Source organism: Zonotrichia albicollis, chromosome 1 (genome assembly GCF_047830755.1).
Source record: "Zonotrichia albicollis isolate bZonAlb1 chromosome 1, bZonAlb1.hap1, whole genome shotgun sequence".
Taxonomy (NCBI): domain Eukaryota; kingdom Metazoa; phylum Chordata; class Aves; order Passeriformes; family Passerellidae; genus Zonotrichia; species Zonotrichia albicollis.
The window spans coordinates 50,189,130-50,208,826 of NC_133819.1; the positions used below are offsets into that span (position 1 = coordinate 50,189,130).

The 19,697-nt window shown below is 41.5% G+C and overlaps 1 protein-coding gene across 2 annotated transcripts in view; it reads right to left on the reverse strand.

The window, feature by feature from the left end:
• Positions 1–6,185, reverse strand: part of CUL1 (cullin 1) — a 52,048-nt gene extending 45,863 nt beyond the window's left edge. For both annotated transcript variants that reach the window (XM_005485914.4, XM_014266270.3), the window contains exon 1: positions 6,044–6,185. The gene's annotated coding sequence lies outside the window, so the exon portion shown is untranslated. The remainder of the gene's footprint in view (positions 1–6,043) is intronic.
• Positions 6,186–19,697: the final 13,512 nt, after the last annotated feature.

Sequence of the window (19,697 nt, forward strand, 5' to 3'; positions counted from 1 at the left end):
TCTAGAAAGGGATCTGTATGTGATTCTTCTGGTTCAACTACAAAGTCTGAATGCTAGCAGCCTTAACTTACAGTAACGAATTTATACCTCACAAAAAGTTAGTTCTGTTTAAATTTAGTATCATTTCAGCAAATTATTAATCAGTTTTGATCTCTAATGACTGCAACAGGCACCCTTGGTAGAGAAGTGAAGCAATTTAACTTAATTTTGTAAAAGTTAAAACTGCCACACATCCCTAACACCCACATTTAAATCCTCCTTCTTATTGATTAAGCTTGCACCATTAAGTTTTAAAGCTAAGCCTGCAATAGAATCTAACAAAATCAACTGAACTACTTTGGGATATAAACTTTGATTTTATACAACTCCTATTACTGACAGCATCCTAGTATAGGCACACTTTCAGAAACAACAAAACTTCTTCAAAGTTATCTCTGAAAAAAAGAGTAAGAGAACAATCAGTTTTCTTTAAAAAAAGCAAACAATCTAAAAAAGCATTTTCAGTTGTACAGTGAAAAGTTTATCCTTTGGCTACCCAGAAGCAAGCAGAGCATTTGCCCATGAAATGATTACCATGAAAAGCAAGATGAAAATGAACTATTTTCTAAAATTCTCTTTTTTCCCCTAATTCAGTCCACCAAACTTTAGATAAAACTTCCAAGTGACAGTCTCCACCCCCAGTGAGACTAGAGAAGCTTGCAAATTTACATATGAAATTAAGTTTAAATTACAGAGCAAAACAGGGTGAACTAAGGTCACACCACCAGCCTTAGTTCTGAACTCTCATCCACATTAAGATACTGTCCAACCTGAAACAGAGAGGAACAAAAAGCTAAGTTACTTCAAATGCATATTAAAAATACAAGAAGTCTCTGATTTCAGTTACGGCTGAACTAATAATCCAAATTTTTGTACCTCCCTGCTTCAAATTTTAAAACTTTTTTCTACTGTGTATATTAATGAATCAAATACATCCAGGTCCCAGTAGCAAAGCCACCAGTCTCCAATAAAATAGGAGAAGCATGTGCATGTCTTCAAAAGATAAGTACATTATCAGAGCAGAGTGACGAGCTCCCTGCACTGCAGGAACTTTCCATCATCATGATCCTCACCATCCTACATGTAAATCCATTTTTTCTGCTCAATAACACCAAGCTTGAAACATACAGCAACACAAACTAGAGCAAATCTAATGAAATCCAAAGACAGAGCAGAATTTTATATCAACTTTAGTTATTCCTAATTTAAAGAAAAAAGAAGTCAATGGTATTGAACTGATATTCACATCTAGTGCACAACTACAAAGATGTCAGTGAAAAGGTGTTTTCTTAATCCTTTATACTTAGTGCTGCTGTCAAGCAATGCCTTGTACTCACTAGACCAAACTAAAGCAGGGAACCTTCTGATTCCAAAACCAGAACAATCCAAAGGGGAAGAAAGAGAAATAATATAATTTTTTTTCCCTTAGATTTTGGAAGAACATCACATTGAAGTTCCAGTGCTTATTCAAGAACCATGAAACGGTTTGAGTTGAAAGGCACGTTTAAACATCACCTAGTAACCACCTGTCTGCCACAGACAAACATCTTGCACTAGATCAGGATGCTCAAAGAGCCATCCAACCTGGCCTTGAACACTGCTAGAAATGGGGTTACACACACAACTTCTCTGGTTAACCTGTTCCAGTGCCTCACCACCCACCAAAGTAATGAATTCCTTCTTCATAACCATTTTAAATCCATCCTCTTTCCATTTAAAATTTATGTCCTTTGTCCTGCCACTACAGGCCTTTGTATAAAGTCTCTCTCCATCTTTCTCATAATCCCCCTTCTTTATACACTGAATGAAAGCCTCAATAAGGTCACCCTGGAACCTTCTCTTCTCCAGGCTGAACAACCCCAACTCTCTCAGCTACAGGAGAGGTGTTCCATCACTGATCACTTCTGAGGCCCTCCCTGGGTCTGCTCCAATAACTGCAGGTCTTTCTTGTGCTGGATGCCACAGAGCTGGATGCAGTGCTCCAGGTAAGAGTCACGAGAGAACAGAACAGACAGCGAGAATCACCTGCTTCTTTTTACAAGTTCAGGATACTTCTGGCAAAGAAAGTAGCCAAATTTTGGAGACAAAGAGACATGAAGTATGGCAAAAATTTACATATGACTCTACACCCATTCCTTGAAGTGAAAAATGGAATTACTGTATTTCTATTTTCACAGTAGCCTTCATTAATTTTTCTAAGGTTCATAGTTAAAGAAGGAGTTGAAAAACACTACATTAAATGGTTTGGTTCAGTTAAAAAAATATGTATTTGACTTGTATCATTTATAAGAAGAGGTAAGGCAGCAACAGGAAGAGGTTCTCTCTTGTGACATCAGAGGTTCTGTGGGTAAAGAGAAAACTGAAAAAGAACTACCCACTGGGACACAGATCATTTCCTAAAGCAGAGCTCTTTCCAGAAGCTGGGATAACACAGGGAGTGTTTAAATCTGTGGTTATATTAAAGGCTACAAGTTACAGCACTACAGCAGGGCACATCAGCTCAGAGCAATTTTATTACCAAGTCATTTAGTCATGTCTGTAACAGGTCTGGACTGCAGCACTGTAGAAACATGAACAGCCAATCTGTTCCTGTTCTAGTAGTTCTTCTACTGAAAAACCTACAACTCCTACAATAAAACAGTAAGTTACTCATGTAGACAAGCTCAACATGTCTCTGTAATTTTTCCAATAATTATATTTTCTTACTGAAAATTCTCCTTTATCAAGCAAGGGATAAAAAAAAAAAAGCTGTTTGAGTTTGCATGCTGAATAGATTATAATTTGCAACCAGACCTCTAAATGTTGGTTCCAGCAACCACTTCTTACATGGAGATAAGCTTGAAAAATACAGTTAACTAAAACTTCCCTATTAGAGTACTCTTACCTAAAAAACATGCTAGCACCTAAGTATTCTATTTAAAATGAGATCATGCATTCCTAAAGCACATGCAGAACTTCCAAGGCCAAGTTTTCCATACTCTTCTTTCTTCCAGGTCTGTGCAGCAGGAAGACTGCACCAAGTGGCAGGCTGCTATGACTGCCTGTGCACATCCTCCTGATATCCCATCCAAGTGGGACATCTGCCCTGTTTTCCTTCTGATGCACAGAGACAGACCCTGTTGGATAGCACAGGAAGTACAACAGCAGAGTGGGTAACACACTGACCTCTCACTAGGAAATTTCTCACTTCAAGCTCATAATACAAATTTTTGATGTTGAGAGTGGTGTAAGTGCAAGTGGAACATCTTTAAAGCTGTTTAATTCACTAGAATTTTGATTAACTAAAAAAAAAATCAAACTTCAGTGGCAAGAGAAAAGATTCCAGGTATTTCCAATCCACGCAACCACTGGCATCTGGGATATGACTCATCATTAAGTTAGGTCCAACTGAAATAACTGTAACTACACAAAACTAGGCACTATCTAAGAACCACAACAGATGAAAAGCAGTACTCCGAGATGTTAACACACAAGTTGTAGGACAATACTTCTCAAGCTGAGTACCTGAGAACTTTCTCTAAGGATTCACTATTGTTTTCATAATAATACATCTAAAATCCAAGAGCTTGCACCAAGACTACAAATAAGCTAAATCAAAAAAGAGGCACCCTCAAAGCAGTATCCAAATGAGGGTGTGCATTCATTTATCTTAAATGAATTTAGGTTGTTTAATAAAGCAATAAAGCAATGTGATTTTCTCATGTCAATGGTTCGAGCAACAGGCCCAAGTTTTAATGCCAGTTCAAACCAGCGTACAAAGGAGCAAGGTGGAAGAAGAATCATTTTGCTAAACCACCACCACTTCTTTGTCAGTCAAACACAAATGCTTAATTTAGGTGACCAACCTAAGACTATTTTCTATGTGATCCCTGGATAAGCAATGGAAAGTTTCCTCCAGAGATGTTGTTAATGCAAGGCACTGAACTGGGATTCTGAGTCAGGTGCACAAATTAATCCTGAGATCAAATGTGCTCACCATGCCTCCATGGGGCAAGTGTGTCCAGTGCTTAAACTGCACCTCAAACGTGGTCATGAGGTGATTTTGAAATGCAACCGATCTTAAGAACCAAAGCAACTAAGACAGACACAAAATAAGAAGTTGAACAACAAATACTGAAAACAAGAAGCTACAGAGCAGATGTAAAACACTTCTTTCTAGTCAAGTCACCATCAGAAACACAAAGTGCTGATGCCACACAGACACGTAATCATAAACATACAACATTACAGCAGTTCACTGTGAGTAAAAACTACGTACTGTGGTACCTGCATAGTATCTTGCTACTTCCTCAAAGAGGAGGCATCCCAAATACACTCCATTTCAACTAAGCACTAATTCACAATATGGTATTACAAACATTATTTAGCATAATTCAAGCTATGTAGCCACCAGGTATGTCTGGCCCCATGGACTATTCTTCCCAGTCCTGCCAAAAGGATTTCCAATAGAGAATTTTTTCTCCCTGAGTAGCATCAGGGCATGTGTCTGTATTAGGGCTGAGGTACGTGATTATATATGAACACATATACCAAGGGAAAAGTTGCTGAAGAAGTCAGTAAAAAAATCAAAACAAAATAAGGTAAAACAAGTAATTAATCTCTGCCCTTTCAGTGTTTAACTCTATGCCAGCTGAAACCAGAACACAAGTATTCAGATAACCTAGGGTAAAATTCCTTTCTCCTCAAAGGCATAGCTAGAGGATTTAAATACGAAGTGGGGGAGACAGCATATGAATCTACAGAGGAAAGGAGTATGGGCAAAGAAAAAAAAGAGCATTAGGTGAGACCACAAAGAAGGTTTTAATGACAGGAAAGTAAGATCAGAAGGGAAAAAAAACATGAAGAAGGAAATGGTTACTGGGCAGAAGAAAACTGGAAGGGGAAAGGTAACAGAGGAGTCATGGCAGTGTTGGAATATAACTTCAAAAGGAAACAAGAAGGATGAGGAAAGGATTCCAATCAGGACACACTTAGCTTGCATTGGCAAAGTTACTGGGAAACAAATGAGCTGGTTATTTGAAACAAAAAAATGCAAGACTAGTCATCTGGATGGAGACAATAAGTACACAGACAAACAAAAGGTTACGGGGGCACCTTCTCTGCTAAGGCCACAACAGTAGGTGGCAACAAGGGGAAGCCTGGCGCACACTCCTTGAGAGCAAGAGAAACCTAGAGAAGTTGACCGAGATGAACTATGGCAAAAATCCCCCAGCCACAACGGTACTGAGAGCACTAGGGAATGTCTCTAGGTACAACCAAAAAGCTCCTAGACAGACCTGAGTATCACTAGGGCTCTGGGGATTGCTGGCATGAACAGGGTGAAACGAAGCAGCACAGGAAAGGACAGGCAGGACAGAGAGCAGGTGAACTCCCCAGAACAGTGCCCGGTGAGGTTACGGACAAAAGCTCACAGGGAAAAAAGAGGGCAGAGGCGTGGGAGGAGCAGGGCCTGGGATGGCTGGGGTGGGCAGTCCCGGGGCCGAGGGGGGCACAGCGAAGGCTGCGGGAGGACGGGCCCGAGGTCTGAGAGCCACCGGGGCGGGACGGAAAGGCTGGGGCAGCCACCGAGGCGCCCTGGCCATGCGGGGGCCGCGGTCACGGGGAAAGGACGGGGACGAAGGGAGGGAGCGGGCAACCCCCCGGCGGCCGGGCAGATCCTGCGGGGCCGGGCAGCCAGCGGGGCGCTCCCGCACCCCGACGGGGGCGAAGCGTTCCGAGTGCGCAGCTCGCGGCCTCCCCGCTCCGGCCCGGCCCGCGGCTCCGGGGCCGGATCCACGAGCGGGCCGGGCAGCCACCACCGCCGCCCCCGCGCTCCGGGGCCGGTAGCGCGCCCGGGAGAAGAAAGGCAGGCGGGCGGGCGGGCCAGGCCCGACCGCCCCTTCCCCCGTTCCCTGCGGCGTGACTCAGTGCCGGGCCCCGCGCCGCCGCCTTCGCGTCCTGCCGGGCCGGGCCGGGCCGGGCCAGGCCTCGCTGCGACACAACGCCGCGGCCTCCCTGCACTCACCAGCATCGCGCGTCCCGCAGAGTCAGGGCCACGTCCGCCCGCCCCTTCCGCCTCCGCCGGGCCCGGATCCGCCGCCGCCGCCTCCCCCCGGCGCGGCCCGGGGATCGTGGAGGCGCCGCCCCTCGCAGCCGCCCCGCCCCGGCTCACGGCGGGCGGGGAACCGTGGCTGCGGCTGCCCGCGCCGGCAGGGCCCGGTGGCGCTGGGCCTTGGCCTCGGCCTCCGGCGGAGCCTGCCCGCCCGCATGAGCCGCTCGGCGGGAGAGGCCGGCCGGCTGGCCACCATCTCCTTGGCTGCCAGGCCCTTACCTGCCCTGCCCTGCCCGAGGGGTCGTTGCTCCCACCCCTCCCCAAGTTAGTCCAGTGCCAGAAGAGCTGAAGGATGAGCTGAAAGACTTGGGAGTGATGGTTGATGAAAAACTCAACGTGAGCCGGCAGGTGTGCGCTCGCAAGCCAAAAAGCCAATCTAACCTGGGCTGCATCAAAAGCAGAAATGGGCCGGCAGGGCGAGGGAGGTAATTCTGGCCCTCTACTCTTTGATGAGACCCCAGCTGGAGTGCGGTGTACAGTTGTGGTGTCCCCAGCATCAAGGGGGACAACAAGGACATGCAGCTGTTGGAGCAAGCTTAAAGGAAGCCTCGAAGCTGATAAAAGGACTGGAACACCTGCCCCATTAACCCAGGCTGAGAAAGCTGCGGCTGTTCAGCCTGGAGAAGAGAAGGTTGTGTGGAGACCTCAGCAACCTTCCAGTTTCTGAAGAATCCTAGAGGGAAGCTGGAGAGGGGCTCTTTGTCAGGAACTGTAGTAATAAGACACAGGGTAATAGGTACAAATTCAACAAAGGGAACTTTAAGTTAGATATTTGGAAGAAGTTCTTTACTGTGAGCGTGGTGAGGTGCTGGAACAAGGGAATAAGTTGTCCAGGGAGGTTGTGGATGCCCCAACCCTGGCAGTGTTTAAGGCCAGGGAAGTGTCCCTACACATGGCAGGGGGTGTTGAGACTAGATGATCTTAAAGGTCCATTCCAAACCCTTAACATTCTATGATTCCATGTGTTTCAGAATGACATGATAAGACTTTCCCGCATCGACAGCTAAGCAACTGTTTCTGCTAGTGTATTTATGAGAAACACAGGTTTCTAAAGTGTTCTGGGCACAGTGAATGGCAGCACACCAAGTCTGGGAGCCCAAATGGACGGTACAGTTGTGAGTTAACAGTGTGTCTTTGTCAAGCGAGTGTTAAACCAAACTGTGAAGCTCCTCTGAGTTATTCACATCAGGAATCATTGCCTCTAAGTGCATGAACATTGCCTTGAAAACTTTGATTAAAGTGTGGCTTTTGTAAGAGCATAGAAATCTTTCTGTGAGTTTCAGAGTACTAAGAAGACAACTTGGAAACAACACTGCAGAGAGGAGAAGAGGGTAGGAATTGAAAAAAGGAAATTACATAGTTAATCTATGAGCTGCTTGGAAGATGTGTGACGGTATTTGGTCTGACTTTTTGAGGGATATGGAGTTACATGGACCTGTTTGTAGTCTGCAAACAAGTTAAAGCAGAGCTACCTACTAGATAACTTAAATCTATGATAATAAAACATAAACCTCCTAGCAAATTTGCATCACTTATATGTGGATTGGAAATGGGGCAGTTATTTTTTCTTTCTAAGACTATGAAACTGATGATACAAAATCATACCAAAATTAGGACAGGTTTCAGAAAAGTAGTATTTTGGAATCAGTTCTGTCTTGTTTATTCCTGAAGACTGGAATTATATTGCTGGAGCAGTGTTGTGAAGAAAAAAACCAAAGTTTGTAAAAGATGTTATAAAAAGTACTTATCCTGTATACTAGTATCAACAGTTAAACCTATGAAATTCAGCAGCTTCTTGGGAAAGGAAGGAGAAATGGGGAAACAATAGGAAGAAACAGAAGATTTCTTTTCTTTGCAAAATGCTTCACTTGCATTCTGGTTCTACCTGCTGTTCGCCTTTTCTGAAAATTGGCCTTCTCAAAGCTAATGCTCCTTAGTCATGTTGGTGCTGGAAAAATTATTTCCCTGTATAATAATGCCTTCCCATGGCCCAGCCTACTGAAGTGGACACAAGCAAAGTCAGTGACAAAGCTCTTCCAATGAGACAGTGCTGACTAAGGAGCACTGTCTGAGGAACTGGTTTAATGTGTAGCAGGGACACTGTCTCAGTCAGCTGGGTGGCATCATGACGCTTACATTTTGCTTATGTAGGTGTACTTTGCAAATACCATTCCTGGGCATGACTAAATTTCTGGTTTGCTGACATACATGAGTTGTAGTAGAGGACAGTTTGTGTGAGTTGGCATCAGCGTGGCTAGTTCTGTGTGGTGTGTTCAACACTGGGACAGTGAGGGCAAACAGAATAGTCTGTGGGGGACAGGAACCAAATCCAAAGGAGGGTGGTCTGATCATGAAAAATAAGAACTGATTTTTCAGTCTTGGAAAGCTACGTTTTGGCACTGTATTTTACAGCAATTGTCTTTGCAAGAGGTAAAGGCATCATTGTTTCAAAGGCTAAAACAAGGGGACACTAGAGCTATAGATAGCAAGAAAACTGAAAGAGAAATGACCGGAAGGGAACAAACTAAGGGGAGAAGGAAGACCTGAATTGGCACCATCTTGCACTAAACTGTATTTTTTTTTTTAGCTTTTGTGATTAACTGCAGTACAAGCCTGCGATTGACAGTTTGGAGTATCAAAATTTGTTTATCTTTTTTCCCAGGGCTGCATTATGATTTGTGCTCACTTTATAGAGGCAAGGCACAGTTCTCTGATTTTATTCATGGTAGTGGTAGCTGAGTTGATGCTCTGTAAAGGTAGGCCATCAAAAAAGCTTCACTAGACAATTTGGACATGATGCATAACATGGCTCCTTCATACATCCATTGAAAGGATTCCAACAGCAGGGTAAGTGATCACAGAGAGAAAAGGGAGCTGAATGCAAGGAATTGAATGCCAAAATACCTGTTACCAAATTACTCATAGCATAATGGCTCATGCATTTTAAATTGTCCAATGGAATTTATGTACTTTTTGTGAAAGGAGAGAAGTTTCCCCTAGAGACTGAGGCAGCCAGAATTTCAAAGAAAGACTTCATGAGAGAAATTCAGTCTTTTTTTTAACTAAAATGAATTTGCAGTGCTGCTGAGAGGGGCCTGTTTTCAAAAGAACTTGCAGGTCTCACACTTGTTGCATCAGCAGTGAATCAGCATACACTAAGCAAGAAAATTATCCTGACAACGTTTGCTGTCAGTTTAAGTAGGTAGCTCCCTCAGCAAAGAGGAAAAGCCTGAGTCATTCAAAGACACAGAGTTGCAGCAGCTGCTAGTTTATTATTACTGTCAGGAGTCTGAGCTGATTTGGAGGGATACTTTCCCTGCTATCATGTGCAGTGATGGTCTGAAAACAGTAATTAATTATATCACCCCCTCCATGCAGCCAGGAGGACAGGCTTGGTATAGGGACGGTAGATGACAACCAGATTTGGTAAAGGTTTCCTGGGTGTATTGAACATCTCTTGCTTTTTCTGGCAGATTTGTTTTCCTTGGTGTTTTGGTAAAGAATGTTTGGCTAAGCTCCTAAGTGGTAGTTCTCCATTTAAATGCTTAATTCCAGATTTTGAGTTGAGCCCAGTGTGCTCCCCTAGCTCTGAGAGCCTCTGTTTTTGAGCTAGTGAGAGGCTGCAGGCATGTTTTTCCTCTAACTGTTTCTTGAAAGGGTTGCAAACTAAGATACAGGAAATAAAAAGCAACATGTTTGGGAAAGGGATATATAGTTCTGTACAGTATGTGAGCACACTACCAATTTCTTCAGCTTTTTTGTTGAGTAGAAAATTTGAGTTTCAGGATTTTCCATGATTGTAAATCAGTCTTGGGCTCAGTCTGTCATGCACATTTGTATAAAGTAACTGAGAAGAGATATCTTCTGTGCTTCCAAATTCAAAGGTACCCAAAAGAATCTGTGAATGACAGATGATATTCCATTGCTCTGCTGCTTCTTGTGCTGTGAACCTTTGTGGGAAGGTGGAAAACATTTTGCAGAGATCAAATTGTTCTTCACAAAGGCCAGTTCCTGCATATGTCAGACAGGTATTGCCAGGCTCCTGTATGGAATAACAAGGCAGCCTAGGAGGGTTCACAAACATGGCAACCTTTGGTTAATCCGCTCCTTTTATAAGCACAGGTCAATGTTTTTGTTGTCAAGCACTCTGGTTGTATCACCAGCAGGAACAATACAATGTGTGTACAAATGTGTGTATAGAGGGCACAGGACCAGCTCTCCTCAAGCCTTCTGTCTTTTTTCTCTTCTCTGACAGGTTATCTGTCACCTGGATGATTGATTTTTTTAGCGGCTTACAGCAATCTGAATTCCAGCATTAGAGCAGAGAAGAGGAACAGAGGAAAGAAAAGTTGAGTTAGAAGGGAGTTACAACCATATTTTGCTCCCATGAGCACTTTGGCCTAATTACTTCCAACAGTTCTGACCTCAAATTGGGATGTGGAGATATTATGCACAATAGGATCACAAGAAGTGAAGCATCATTGCCCATCCAGAGCAAAGAATATTAATGTCTCTTTAGGCAGAAGGTGAGCAGATAGTCACCTTGTTCTCAACTTTAGGATATTTAAATTCCAAAATGGAGAGTGTTTGTTCATACATCTGAAGGCACACACGTGCCCTGGGAATTCATAATAAAAACAAGATGGTGGTAGTTTTTTTTGTTTGGTTGGTTGGGTTGTTGTTGTTTTGTTTTGTTTTTTTCTTTGCAGTAATTTCTAGACTACAAGCTTTCAATCAAAAATGATCTATTAATGCCTCTGCTGTGGCAAATAGTGCACTGATTCACTGCCTTTTCTTTTTCCATCCTGTCCTTCATTGGGCTGAAGATTTCTCTTGGGCCTGAGATCCAGGACTTGGCATTGGTTTAACTCCTTAAAGCTCTTTCTTTGTAGGAGTTTTTACAGACTGAAAGACAACCTTGGTTATGCTTCTCTTTTTTTCTTTTTTAAATTTTGAGTAGCAGCTAATCTGCTGCTAATGTAGCAGAACTCTGTTTCATTGATCTTTAGTAAAGCTAATATCCCTTTTGTTTGTTTTCTGTAGTTATTTGATATTTTGTGATGATGAACATGCAGTTGTCCACAGATACAGCATGTGTAATGAAGGACATTGATATTCTGTATGAACATTTTTCATAAAGGAACACTGCTCTTTGGGCTTAACTTGTTTCTCACTATATTTTTACCTGAGGGAGGGAGAACAAGGAAGAGCAACAAGGAAGAGCATGTCACAGAAGCAAGCCACAACTCAGCTTTTCACACTCAGCAAATTCAAAGCAAGAGTTTATCCTTACTGCATTCTTCCTCAGGCTGAAACTTCAGACCTTCCAAGGCTCACTCTCCTTGGTTTGAGCCCACTGAGATGCTTCACAGGACACATTCTCTTGTAGGGTATTTAGATTCTCTCTGATCAGCATTGGGTCTAACCTCTGTACACAGAATTCCTAAAAGCAGGAAGGAGCTAGTAAGGAGCATGGCAGGAGATTTTTCGTAGTATATTTAAATACTGACCAGCTTCTGATTTTTCCTTCAGTGCCATGATACTTTAGAGTTTATGTGCTTAAGTCTTATGATTTAGGTCTTGTAGGGGTTTTTAGTAAGAAAATAGGTGGAGAAAATATTTGTATGCTAACTTCTCACTAGCTTGACAGGTAAACCTAGTGACTTGTAATATATTAAATATATGGGTACAGATTGCAAGAGGGAACTTTGAGTGAGGTATTAGAAAAAAGTTCTTTACTTTCAGGGTGATGAGGTGCTGGGTTGCCTAGGGAGATTTGTGCATGTCTCAACCCTGGCAGTGTTCAAGCCAGGTTGGATAAGGCCTGGAGCAACCTGGTCTTGTGGCAATTGTCCCTACCTATGGCAATGGGGTTGGGAGTAGATGGTCTTTAAGGTTCCTTCCAATCCCTTAACATTCAGATTCTGAAACAATTCCTAAGAGAACGATTTGTAGTAAGTTAATGTGTTCTCTGTACATGTCAGTGCATGGCATCAATGTAAGATGAATGTTGGCAGGAATGGTAAGGAGACAGGTGGTTTGTGTGGTCAGTAAATCAGATGATACCTGAAAAGGTGTCTGAAATGTCGCCTTTGCCACAGAAATCTCTGCAAGTCCCTGCTTTTGATATTTGTGTTGTGGGTCTGTGGGTACCTGTGACAGTGGCAGGAGCTCCAGCACCTCCTGGGGTTCTACAGGCTTTGGAGATTGCTCTTTCCTTGAAAAGACCCTTGTTGTGGGACTGACAGGCTCACAAACAGACATGTCAGCCAGTGCCAGAGGACACCGGTCCTTCACCTGGCACTGCAAAACTCAGCAGTGCTTCCCTTTACTGAACATGCAATGTATTTCTCTAACACAGAGATTTCAGCCCTTTGCCTCTTTTCCCCCATGGCCTGACTCTTCTCCCAGGAAGGGGGGTTACTATTTCTTGAGCCTTTACTTCTAGGGTTGACCCTTCCCTTTCAGTACCTATTCAGGACCTCTCAGGAATTGGAAACCAGCTGCTCCTTCATGGCTTCTGTTTGCTGCCTTTGCTTATGAGCAGCTCTTGCAAGAGCTGCTGCTGCTGCAGCTTCCTCCAGCTTTGCCTGGATGCAGCTCTGCTGTCTCCAACTGATCCTCAGCACAGGCCCTCCATTGCACTCACCAGTGCTGCTGGAGTGTGAGGTTTGTTTGCACCAGCTCAGGAGCTCACTGGAGGGATAGATACAGGCATAGGTGTAGATGTGTGCTTGTGTGCCTGCGTCTTTTCTTCCTGGTTGTTTCTAAGAGATCACTATGCTTGTTTTGTACCTGGAGTGGGCAGAGGCAGTAGCATTTTCTGCTGCTGATTTCAATGTGCATAATGGTGTTTTGCCTAAAAGAACAGTTTGTTCAGACAGACACAAGTTTTTCCTCATTTCAGATAGGAATCCATCCGTCTTCAGTAGCTTACACCAACATCTTCAGTGACACACTGGCTGGCTATCCCTTTTCCCTCATAGACCACTCAAGAAATAAACCTTATGGAGGAGAGACCAACAGTCCTTATGCATTCCAAGGGTGTGAACAAACTTGCTGGGGTGATGTACTCTCAAAGTCACAATCTGTACCCTCTGTACAGGACCCTTTTCTTCAATGAGATTTATCTGAGTTGTTTTAAACTGATCTACACAACTGAGTTGGTTATTTGTTTTCCTTGAGTGTTGCAGGGAAAACCTGTTCAGTCCACATGACTTAAGGCAAATGGGATCTGAGTGCTTTACTGATCTGTCAACAACGTGAAATTAAGCAGCAATCTGTGAAGTGTGTTGCATTTGAGATCAGCAGTAGTAATACAACAAGTAATACAAACAAGTAAACTAGACATATACTCATGTTAATGAGCACCAGACAATTTCTAAACCCCTTCTATAACAAAAGCAGAAGAGATTTCTGAAGTGCTCCAAGCCTTTCCATAGGAAAGAAGTGGATTGTGTAAAGTCCTGGTGAGAAGTCATTTATAGCCATGGTAGAAATTCCTTTCTTTAAATAGTCTGGATGTCCAGAAGAATTTACAGGGATGCCTTGCAGCTGTACACAATGCATGGCTTCCAAGGGCAGGGATGGCCTCCTGACCACAGGGACTTGGTCTCTAGACTTTAAAGGTTCAGTAAAGTCAAAACCTTGAATTTATTTGCTTTATTGAGGTAGTATAATCACTAAATGTCCAAAAATAGTTTATGTGATTCTTGTCTAGATCAGACAGATTTTAGTGGTTTGCCTAATGAGAGCTGCCAAAATGCCTTAAATGTGCCTTAGAAGTCTGAGAAAAACCTGATGAGTCTTTATAGCTTGAAGACCCATTCTGCTGGCTAATAGCAACTACCTTCACATCATTGCAAGAAAGTGGTAGACTTAAACTCAGTACAGCAAGTAATGTTTTATCCTAACTCTCTTGTTTTTTTCAGAGTGAAGTACACAAAATCCAGATAGTAACAGATGATGTACATTTTTTCTTAAAATGGTAAATTACAAGTCAATTTTGAAGGAATTAAAATTGCTGTTGCAAAATGAGCCAGGTACATTGTGTTGTTTATGACTGATGCTCTTAGTTATTTGTCATTATGTTTGCTTTTTTAATTCAACAATATACAGAGGATTTTGTGCATATCATTGCAAAATTAGCCCACTTCTCTGGATAATAAATGCTCTTATCTCTTTGCTAAACAAAAGACTACATAAAATGAATAATAGTAGTATTAGTATGGGAAAAATCTAGTGCTCCAAAAAGCCATTGTAAGTACACTGAGCAATAATTACAGTCAACAATGCCTCCACTTCTTGAAATTTATCATAGAAATTGTGATAGCACTAAACTTGATTAAAATCTGGGACAGTTTAGAATGCCATCTACTTAGAGTCATTACCAAAACACATCTATCCCCATTAGAAATAAACACACAAAAAAAGCCCCAAAAGCTGAAAATGTGCTCATTTTCCTCTGGTTTTGTATTTTGGTTTCTGGAAACAAGGTATTCCCGCATAATAATAATAATAATGATGATGATGATGATTATTATTATTATTATGATTGCACCTATCTGTATGAGCCTCATGGACTTCAGTTATATGAAATAGCAAGACAACAAAACAAAATGCTTTGTCAAGGGCTATTGAAGTGTTTGGGCTCGGATGCTGTATCCAGGGTAAGTGTTATGCCACTACACACACCCCTCGGCACTATGCAGGTCAGTTTTTAACTCCTGTTAGCTTTCTTTTTTCTGCTGAAGACACAAAATAGTGTAAATGTTGACCTTTTAACACAAGCTTGGCAATATGCTTGGGAAGGATTACTTATCTGTAATATCATGGCAATTTTGTTACATCAGAGTGTGAGACTGATGGTCAGAAAGTACATCACCCCCACCTCTGCACCAGTTAAGGCTATCAGTCAAGATCACTCTATGTCAGTAAGGAAAATAATGGTAAATAATACCAGTGATTCCCAAGGCAACTAATCCCTGGGGGACAACATATGAAAACATTGGAAATAATTCTAATGACATCAAAGTCAGTAAATCATGCAGGTGCTTTGTACACCCTCACAGTACACACAGTTCACAAGCTGTAGAGTTATAGGCCAAACAGACCAGTTGCTGGACTGCAGACATTTTTCCTCTGTTCTTACGGTAAACATGATACTGATCCTTTTGTTTCCATTCTGTGTAAGATGACTTGATAAGCTGGGAGTAATAATTACCAAGATGCTCCAGACAGTATGTGCTGGTCTTACTACTTGGGGTTTTGGGGTTTTTTTTGTGTTTCCATGTTCAAGAAATGTGGCCTATGGATTTTCTAAGAATATTTACCATGCTTTAGAACACATAAGTGAATAAAATGTTAAGTGTGACTTAGTTTTCCATGTGAATAATTTTGGTTTTGCCAACTATTTAACATCAATGTCATTGGTCAATGTCTGGTAGTAGTTGATGCATCACTGGAGTCAAGCTCCACCACAAACCTCTATGTCCTCAAGCAGGGCAGAAGCTTCTGAACAAAGCTTCTGTGTACTCAAGCAGGGCAGCAGGTGAAAATACGTTTGAGATGCTAAATATCACTCCTCCTTGACACAAACGTGAACAACTTTCAGTTTGAAACATCCTGAATACCAATTGCTTAATATTGGAAAAGCAACCAAGATTTATTTCAGTAGCAGAAGACTACCATTGCCAATGGGCTCTACTATTACAGAAATCTCCAGAACAGCTATTACTGTCCATATGAAGTAGACACAGAGAGATTTTTAAGTGTGAATCTACGTTCTTGTACCTTATTTTACTGAAGTATTGTTAGTTATTGATCTGGTTTTCAAAATATTCAGAAGCTAGCACTTAGCAGAACTATTAGTTAATACTTGTTAAACTAATCTCTAGTGAGCCAAAAATTTTCATTTGCTCAGTAAGTGACTCAATCCCTGTCATTAAAGCCTCTATTACTTTGGAACTGTGATCTGTTCTCACTTTACTTCTGATTAAACAAACAGTAAAATTATCCTAACTTGATAAAGTGATTCATGTATCAGTTGGTTTTTTTCAGAGCAATATTGATCTCCCTTATAAAAATCATGTAAAGTCAAGTGTCTCCTATTTTGTAATGACCCCTCAATTTTTATGGATTTAAGGAGTGCTATGACAGCATTATTACTGTAACTGTCTTGTATTATTCTCATTCCTCCTTGTTAAGATTTTGAGAATCTACTTAAAGGTAGGAGTTACAGACCTCTGCAGATCTTCCCCTATTGAGTTTGGGTGGGCATTTTTGCAAAGCATTACAAATTACTTAGAGACGCTCAAGTCCTGGCAGCTTCACATTGCTGAGGCTGCTCAGAAGGCTTGTGTGATGTGATCTTCTTTGAGGACATATGGTGGCTCTTGTTTTTGTTTGCTGTCCCTGACATTTCTACCCTCCAAAATTCCAGGCATCAACAATCACTCTCATTAAATTCTTGCTAAATAAAAGCTGTAAATGCAGCAATGGGAGGAGATGATGGGTAGGTGCTGCGCTCTGACTCCAGCACAAGGCATAGTACCTATGTGCCATTAGGCAGTGAATAATCTGCATATGTGTGGGGGCATGTGGTGAAGAAATGGGACTCCCTCCCTCTCTGTTACTCCCATGTGCTGGTTATTAGGATATTTTCACCAAAAAGGTCATTAATGGGCCAGTGTTGCTCTATTGGAACTCAGTGGTGCCCAGAATAGATGGTGCCTGTGCTTCCAAAGATAGTGGATTGGTTAAGGGGGAGGAGGAGGAAAGGAACCTTTCAATAGTGGTATCTTAACAGGCATAGTTTCTATTTCAGTATAGCTAGAGTGGTTTGAAATGCCCCACTTTTAAGCTGGAAGTATATTGTATAGCATAGAACAACTCTTCAGAGCTGAGTTAGGTATATTGCCTCATATTTGTGCAGCCAAACTGCATATAGATTGACTTTCAGAGGTGCTGAGGAAATCTAAGTTTCTGTGCCTGCTGTTGGTTTTCAGCACTGAAGGAGCTTTACAGAAGTGCCAAACAATTATTGCTCCAAGTTTGAAAATGTGATCCTTTATGAAAAAGCACAGAAACCTAGCAAGATTATTCTTCCATGACTTCATGAGCATAGTCCTTGGTTGCAGTGTGTTCCATATAGCTGTTGTGCCTTTTCAGCTCTGAATATTGCTGGTGGAAATTGCAAAATTCTATTAAGCAAGTTTTTATAGCAGTTCATGATGAATTGAAAAGACTTGATTTCTCTTAGGGGTGTGAGCCAGAGAAAAACTGATCAGTGAAAGAAAGAGTTGAATACATAGTGTTAGTTGCAGGTGCAGTCTGAATTTCTGCAGTATACATATAAAATACCAAAAGTATTTGCAGAAATATTGCTTAACAGAAAGCAATCAGCTGGTCTGATTGAAGCCATCAACATACCATAATAAACCAACAGCAGGAACATCTCAGCAACTAAAAAAGCATGTTAACATTGCTGTTTAATTTATAAGATCCTGACAAGAGAGAATCTAAGAATCATTCAGTCATAATTTTGTGCAATTCTCTTCAAAGTGCATCCATGTTGTAGGGAGGAACTATTTTTGTAAGAAACTGCAAGAGGCACTGAAATTTTAAGATCTTGTTTTTCACGTCTAAAGATGAAGGCAAGTACACAGGGAGATTTCCCAAAACACACAGGTTCCAAGCCCCTCATGCATTAAAAGAGAAGTTAGGCATGGACATGGTGTTAAAAATACTACTTGAATTGTGATTTGCAAGTTGAAGTAGATAAATTCCTTTTCAAAAGCCTGCAGGAACTGATTCCCTTCCTCTCATTTCTTTCTTTACTAGCTCTACAAAATTTGCTCTGGGAAAAAAAAATAGAGAAACCTTCAGTACTGAAAGCATTTGAAAAAAATATGGTGAGTCAGAGGAAAAATGTATTGCAACCATTGGCAAGTGATGTACTGATAGATGGAGGCAGCACAGAGAATGGGACATATTGAAGTAACACAGAATTGTCCCTTTGCCTGAATTGTAACATGCTCCCAGCTGGACAGAGATGGGCAAGGAGCTGGTGTTTAACATCACAGGCCTTTCAGTACCTCATACAGCACCAGGAGCTGTTCACTACCTCTGTGTTTAATCAAAGCAAAAGCAAATATTTATGAACTTAAACACCACAACCTGTGCAGAGATTACTAGATGCAGGAATGCATTTCAGCAAGGACTCATCTACTTTGTGAATTGAGGTTGTTCTCCATTCTATAGCTGTCAATGAACTGGGCAAGTCTTTAACCTTTGTTCTAACCAGTGATTGCTGAGAGTTTTAGGTAAACAAGTACCAGTGAAAGCTGAGTGTAGGTGCAGTACAGGAGAGACAGGCACCTTACCTTCATGCTACTAAAATAATGTAAAACCCACTGACCCTGCCTAACGATGGAGGTGCTCGAGCCCTGCTCTTCTCCTACCCTGTTCTAGCTCTGTGAAATAGCATCCAAGCCAGGAATAGGAAGGGCGATTCCTCACCAGAGCAGGACAGATATTGTTGGCTGTGAAGTCACCCACATTTTTTGTTTTCATGGGCAATTTTAAGCCTTCTTCACTTGGTTATGAACTCTGGCTCTTGTGCTGGGTCTAGCAAAATCAGACAAGAAAACAGTGACATCTGGACATGCCCAGGGAAATGAAATGCCCAGAGAAATAAATATGCCCAGGGAAATAAATATGCCCAAGGAAGAAATTTGTTTGAGACAGAAGAAGATAAAAAATTATAATATTATCTCAGAAAAATACTGTTTCTGCATTCATATTGTATTAAATATTAACATTAAAACTATATAGTAATATTATTGCATTAATAATTACTAATGTCAAGTTTCTTCATTTTTAAGAACATGTTTAAATTTATTAAATTATTGTTGCACAGTAATCACAGAATCTGCTGCAATTACTTTATAATATTGTAACATCCATAGGTACTGAACAGTCAGGATTTTATCTCTGAAAAGCTGAGGAGTCCCAAAGCCATTACAGCTAAACTGTGTAGTAATCATTACTTTTAAAATAAGGGCCGATGTCCTTCTTTGTAACTTTCTCAGTCTTTGCATTTCTATCATTAAAAAAGTAATATAAGTCACCACAAATATTTTCTTTTTCCCTTCTCTCCATTTTCTTTTGTCTTTCTTTACTAATCTATTTCATGACCTCATTTTTTTTCCATTTAAATCGTAAATGTTTTCATAGGCTATGTGACATTTTCTGTTAAAAAGCAAAGCAAAGCAAAACAACAAAACTAGTTCTGGCCATTTGTCCTTGATTTTCTGGATATTTTTCATTTCTGAACTTTTCTTCTTTGGTATTTTTTTGCCCTTATGAAATTTGAAATTAACCTTTTGCATTTCACTCATCCATATTTATCTTTTCCAGTTATCAGTGTCTTCTTTTTACTGCCTCTTTAGTCTTCCTAAGTTGTTGTACTCTGTCTTCTGTCTGGTTTACCTTTGAGAATCATGAATGATAACACTCAGAACACAACGGAAAATGTTCAGGTTGACTTCAAAGACTGAAAGACAAT